The sequence below is a fragment of the Miscanthus floridulus genome, chromosome 14 (assembly GCF_019320115.1).
Source record: "Miscanthus floridulus cultivar M001 chromosome 14, ASM1932011v1, whole genome shotgun sequence".
Taxonomy (NCBI): domain Eukaryota; kingdom Viridiplantae; phylum Streptophyta; class Magnoliopsida; order Poales; family Poaceae; genus Miscanthus; species Miscanthus floridulus.
In genome coordinates, this window is record NC_089593.1 from 63703112 (window position 1) to 63709111 (window position 6000).

Genomic DNA, 6000 nt, shown 5'->3' on the forward strand with positions numbered 1-6000 from the left:
GGTTTGATAGGAACGATCAATATTCTCTTGCTAAATTCCATGATGATTTATCAACCAAGACTATCTGGGGGCCTTCTCAAACACTTGCAGTCTGGGTTGTAGACCAAGAGACTAGCTCTGAGTGGAAGCTTAGGAGGGATGAACATGTGCATCAAATGATTAAGGACCACTAGGATGAGAGGGTGGCTTTTCTTACAATTGATGTTGTCAAGAAAGGTGTGTGTAATGACAATGCTTGTTCAACTGCTTCTAGAGCTAGATGTGTCTCTGGTGTGACTAATGAACATAGTGCAGAGCCTAATGATGTTGAAGGCTGTGGTGATACTTGTAGCACCCCCCCATGATGAACAACCTATACTAGTAGTTGATTGGAGCATTCTAACCATTCAAGAGAACCCTAAAGATGATGGTACTGCTACATAGCTTGTTGATGAGGATCAGATATATGAGGCTATGGGATTCAAGGAAGCTGAGGCAAGAGAGGAAGAACATGGTACACAAGAGGTGCCAATTCCAGCTATGTCAGCACAGATGCATGAAGACATGAATGCAGCAACTATTGATGTTGATGACATTGCTCATGAAGAGCCACTGTATGAATGGGACAGGGACAATCCTGATATGAGTGTAGGCACTGTGTATCCTAGCATGGAGGAGCTTAGGCTAGCAATTAAACAATATGCTATAAAAAGGGAGTTTGAGCTTGTTACTGAGCATTCAGACACAGAAAGATACAGGGTTTGCTGTGGTGCTCTAGGCTGCCCATGGAAACTTAGAGCCAGAACCCAACATGATGGCAGTGTCAGGGTACATTTTCTGATTTTATACACATGTTTGTTGTAGTTTTTGTTTGCATTGCATCTTCTCCATTGAACTGGTGGTTTGAAGCCTTTCAATTATACTTATGTATGGCTTTTTTTGTACATGCAGATTCAAATAAATAAACAAGATCATAAGTGTGCATCTACACAAAGGGTTGAAGCTAACACTATGGCCTCAATAAAATGGGTGGTAGAGAGAGCAGTTCAATTCTTAAAGAAGAAGTCATCAATGGGGGCTACAGAGATGAAAAAGGAGTTGAAATTCAAATATGGTATTGACATCCCCTACTAGACAGTGTACAATGGGACTAGGAGAGCATCTGAAAAGCTTTTTGATAAGTGGAATGATTCTTTCGATTGGTTGTATAGGATAAAGGCTGAGATAGAACTGAGATCACCTAGTAGTGTGGTAGAGATAGACACTATCACAGATGATGAAGGCAAAGTTAGGTTTAGCAGATTCTTCTGTGCATTCAAAGCAAATATAGATGGTTTTTTGAATGGCTGTAGGTCTTATATCAGTGTAGACTCCACTGCTCTGAATGGGTCCTAGAATGGCCACATGCCAGCAGCCTTAGCTCTAGATGGCCATAACTGGTTGTTTCCTTTAGCATTTGGCTTCTTTGACTCTGAGACAAAAGATAATTGGGTTTGGTTTATGGAACAACTTAGGAAAGCAATTGGACCCATAGAGCACTTAGCAATCTGCACGGATGCATGCAAGGGTTTGGAGTCAGCTATAAAAAGTGTGTTTCCAGATGCAGAGTGGAGAGAATGTTTTATGCATTTGATGGAGAATATGAAGAAGTACTACACAGGTGATGTGTATGGCAAGAATATGTGGCCTGCAGCTAGAGCATATTCCCCACATAAGTTCAAGTACTTCTTTGACAAAGTGTTGGCAGCTAGTCCAGAGGTGCAGAAATGGCTTGATGAGCACCATCCATTTCTTTGGGCAAGAAGCAAGTTCTCTGCTGATATCAAGTGTGACTACATAAACAACAATCTAGCAGAATCTTGGAATGCTTGGATCAAAGAGCACAAAGACCTGCCTATGCACTGCATGGTAGATGCCATTAGAGAGCATATAATGATCTTGTTTGCCAAAAGAAGGAAGATTTCTATAGCATTGCCTCCTGGTATATTGCCTGCTGTCATCTATCAGCTCAATGCTGCCTCCAGGGGACTAGGTCACATGCATGTTTCCAAAGGTCACCCTACTGAAGCTGAGGTCACTAAGGTGTACAAAGATGAAGTTAGAAGGCATGTTGTGTACTTACCTCAGAAAATTTGCACTTGTAGGCAGTGGCAACTAACTGGTAAACCATGTCCACATGCACTGACAGTTATCACCAGCATGAGGAACCCTGACATGGGATCCTTTGTGGACAACTATTATTCTGTGGCCAAGTTTCAAGCAGCATATGCAGGTATAATTCCAAGCATCACTGATAGGAATCAATGGCCTGAGGTGGCCAAGGGGTACAAAGTCCACCCTCCACTACAGAAAAAGAAAGAGCCTGGAAGATTGAGGAAACATAGGATGAAACCAGCAAGGGAGACAGGAAGCAAAGCAACTAGGCAAGTCAGGTGCCCAAACTGTAAAGAGTATGGTCATAGGGCTAGTAGCTGGAAGTGTCCCCACACTGGAACAAAGAAAAGGTGCCTTCTAACTGTGATTTACTTGGTTTTGTTTTTTTGTAAATGATAACCACCACTACTACACAAATGATTTTGCGCGACACCCCCCCCAGAGGCCATCGAGGCGGGCACCTATTTTTACCCATCACGGTAAATGCCACGGTTTACCTAGGCAGGCATTTTTTATTTACCACGGCGGGCTTTTTTGCCCGCCACGGTAAATCGATTTACCGTGGCGGACGTCTTAAGATGTCCGCCACGAAAAATACCCTATTTTCCGCGGCGGACATCTTAAGACGTCCGCCACGGTAAATCGATTTACCGTGGCGGATGTCTTAAGATGCCCGCCGCGGAAAATGTGCAGGCCCAATAGCCATCTCTAATATAAACCGAGGCCCTCGCACCATCGTCGCCGCCTCCCCCCCTCTCTCTCAGCTCCCCACCTCCCCCACTCTCTCTCTCAGCTCTCCGCCTCCCCCACTCTCCCTCTGCCTCCCTCTACTCTCCCTCGATGCAGGCAGCGGCGCGCGGCACAGCTCTCCTCCATAGCGCCGCCCCCTACAGCGGCACGCGCTGGATGATGGCGACGGCTGCGCCCTCCTCCTCCCCCATGGATCCTCCATGAACGACGATGGCGCGGGGCTAGGGTTTCAAATCCAGTGAGTTCATCTCCCTCTTCCTCTCCATCTCCCTCTTCCTCTCTCCATCTCCCTCACTCCTCCCTCTTCCTCTCTCCAGATCCGACGACGGCGACCTCTTCCTCCATGGATCCGGCGACGGTGACCTCCTCCCCCACGGATCTAGCGGCTGCACCCTCCTCCTCTGTGGATCTGGCGGTGGAGCGACCGGATCCAGTGGTGGATCTCCACCACGGCCACGATGCTGGGACCTCCACCATGGCGGGTGAGGACGCGTCGGCGCGGCGGCCTCCCTCCACCACGGCACGGCAGGATCCATGAGGAGGCGTCGGTGTGGTCCCCTACGAGCGACTGGCAAGGTGGTGGCAGCCATGGGAAGCCCGGATCCGTCGCCGGTGGGCTCGCTAGTGGGCTCGAGAACGGGCTCACCGGCGGGCTACTGGTTTTTTTGTTTTTTTAAATGATTAACTGCAGCGGGCATCCTAACGTGCCCGCCATGGTAAAAGTATATTTACCGCGGCGGGCACGTTACACCGCCCACCGCGGTAAATCGATTAACCGCGGTGGGCAAGGCCGCCCACCATGGTTAAGCCACGATTTACCGTGGCCTCTAGGCCGCGGCGGACGGCTTTGCCCGCCGCGGAAAACCGAAAATGCCCGCCTCCAGTAAAGTTTGTGTAGTAGTGCACTGACCCTACACTTTGTAGGAAGAGAGCAAGTAAGAAGAAACCAGCCAAGGTTGGGAGGAAGAAGGCCAAGACATTTGGTGGTGATGAAGCACTAACTCCAAGACAAGAGCAGCATTGGCAAGAGAAGCATCAGCAAAAGCTAAGAGGGAGGCCCTGGAAGCATAAATGAAGGCAGAAGCAGCAAGGGAACTAGCAGAAGCAGCAGCAAGGGAGGAAATGGAAGCTACAAGAAATGAATTTGCAGCAGCAAGGGAAGAAGAAGGAGGCATAGAACTAATGGCTTTGGAAGCTGTTCTACCAGAAACACCAATTAGAAGGTACTCATTTCATCTTCTTTAAGATGGTTAATTGAAACTATGCTGGTAACTAAATATGTTTTTCCTATAGTAGGGCACTATTTGCACAAGATGAAGTCCAACCTGAGCCTTTGAAGAAAATTACACCAAGGAGGAAGCAGTTAGCAACTAAAGTGAAGAAAACTCCACCACCTAAGAAGAATGGAGAGAAGGACAAGGGGAAGGGCAAGGCCAAGGCCAAGTGACCATGGATGGTCTTTTATGCAATGATCTGGAACTTTTGTGTTCAATGTCATGTAATTTATGTTATGTACTTAAATGGGCACAGAAACAGTAAGCATGGTGCCCTTATTTTGGTAGTGAAGAACATCTCAATTATGTGATGGCAAACCAGTCCCTATTTGAATGTCAAGAACATCTTATTTATGTAATGTAATGGCAAACAATTAGCCCCTATTTTAATGTCACCTTGCAGTTGCTTTTTTCATTACAAGTTGGTTGTAACTGCTCATTCACTGAAAACAACTCCAACTGCTCATTCATTTGAAACTGAGAATGCACAATTCCAACTGCTCATTCATTCAAGCATACTGGACAACCAATTTCATTGAAATAAAAGGGTTCATTGTCATACAAAGTCACTACATCAGGTCATCATAGATTTGAAAACTACTCCAAACACAACAATCACAAGACAAACAATGACATAGTTCATTTTTGACATCTTCTCAAGCTTCTTCTCCAGTGCCTCAGTCTTCAGGTCCTTCAAGCCCTCCACCCCTAGATGGGCGCCTTCACTGTGCTCTTCTCCTCCCTCCTCCACCAGTTCCTCAATCTCCTCGCAGCAGATCCTGATGATCTTCTTGTCGACCAATTCATCGAAATAAGCCTTCTGGAACCTATAGAAGCTACAGAGCTGCGGATTGTGCAAAAAAAAGAAATAAATAAGACAAGCTAGGGCTAGAATGAAGGAAAAAGGAAAATCACCAAAACTCACCCCGTTTCTAGGGCATTTGAAGAAGCTGCGGCCCTTGTTTCGAGTGTCCTGCACCACGCGAAGCTCAATCACACGAGCGAACTTGCAATCGGGGCAGACAATCCAGGGGAGCCCTGTTTCCGTACCAACCGGATAGGCCACAAACCTAGCGACCATGGAACTCAGCCTCCTCGCCGGCCTACTCGAGCTGGATGACTCCGCCCTATGCGACATGGTTGCCGTCCGTGGTGGCCGTGTCGGTGGAGACCAGCAGGATGGGGGCGGCGGGCGGGCAGAGGAAGGAGGCGGCGGCGAACGAAATGGGGAGGGGGAAAAGGGAGAGGGCAACGGCGCGTCTAATTGAAAGATGGCTGGGGGCAGTGGGGTCATTTCCCGTGCCGGTGCCAGCGTGTCAGCACGAGCTGGCGTGCCACATAGGCGAAAGTGGTAAAAATAAAAGGAGCGCGAACTAAAACGGCTAAATTTGTAAGCGTCATTCTAAGAGTGTGATTCCTATAAGTGGTGATCGTAATAATGGTAAATATGTAAAAAGCCTGGGAGTGGGGAGGTCGCCTCGCCTCGGACTCAGTCGCGCGGAACGGAGAGGAGGTCGGGCCGACCGGTGGAGGAAGAGAGAGACAGAGGAGTGGGGTAGAAAACCCTAACTCCTCGTATATATAGTTCAAGGTTAAAATCGGGCCTTGCTGGGGATTTTGGGCTTGGGCCTTTTCCGAGGCGGGCCATATAGGATGCCCGCCACGGTAAATCGATTTACCGTAGCGGGCACCTTAAGACGGCCGCCTCGGGAAATAGGCTATTTTCCGAGGCGAACGTCTTAAGACGCCCGCCACGTTAAATCGATTTACCGTGGCGGGCAAAAGTGCCCGCCTCAGAAAATAAAAAACGCCCGCCTCCGTAAATCGACAGGCATTAACCGTG

General features: G+C 48.1%; 1 pseudogene; it reads left to right on the forward strand.

Moving 5' to 3' along the window:
* Positions 1-453: 453 nt before the first annotated feature.
* On the forward strand, positions 454-4330 carry LOC136503571 (uncharacterized; annotated as a pseudogene).
* The last annotated feature ends 1670 nt before the right edge of the window (positions 4331-6000 follow it).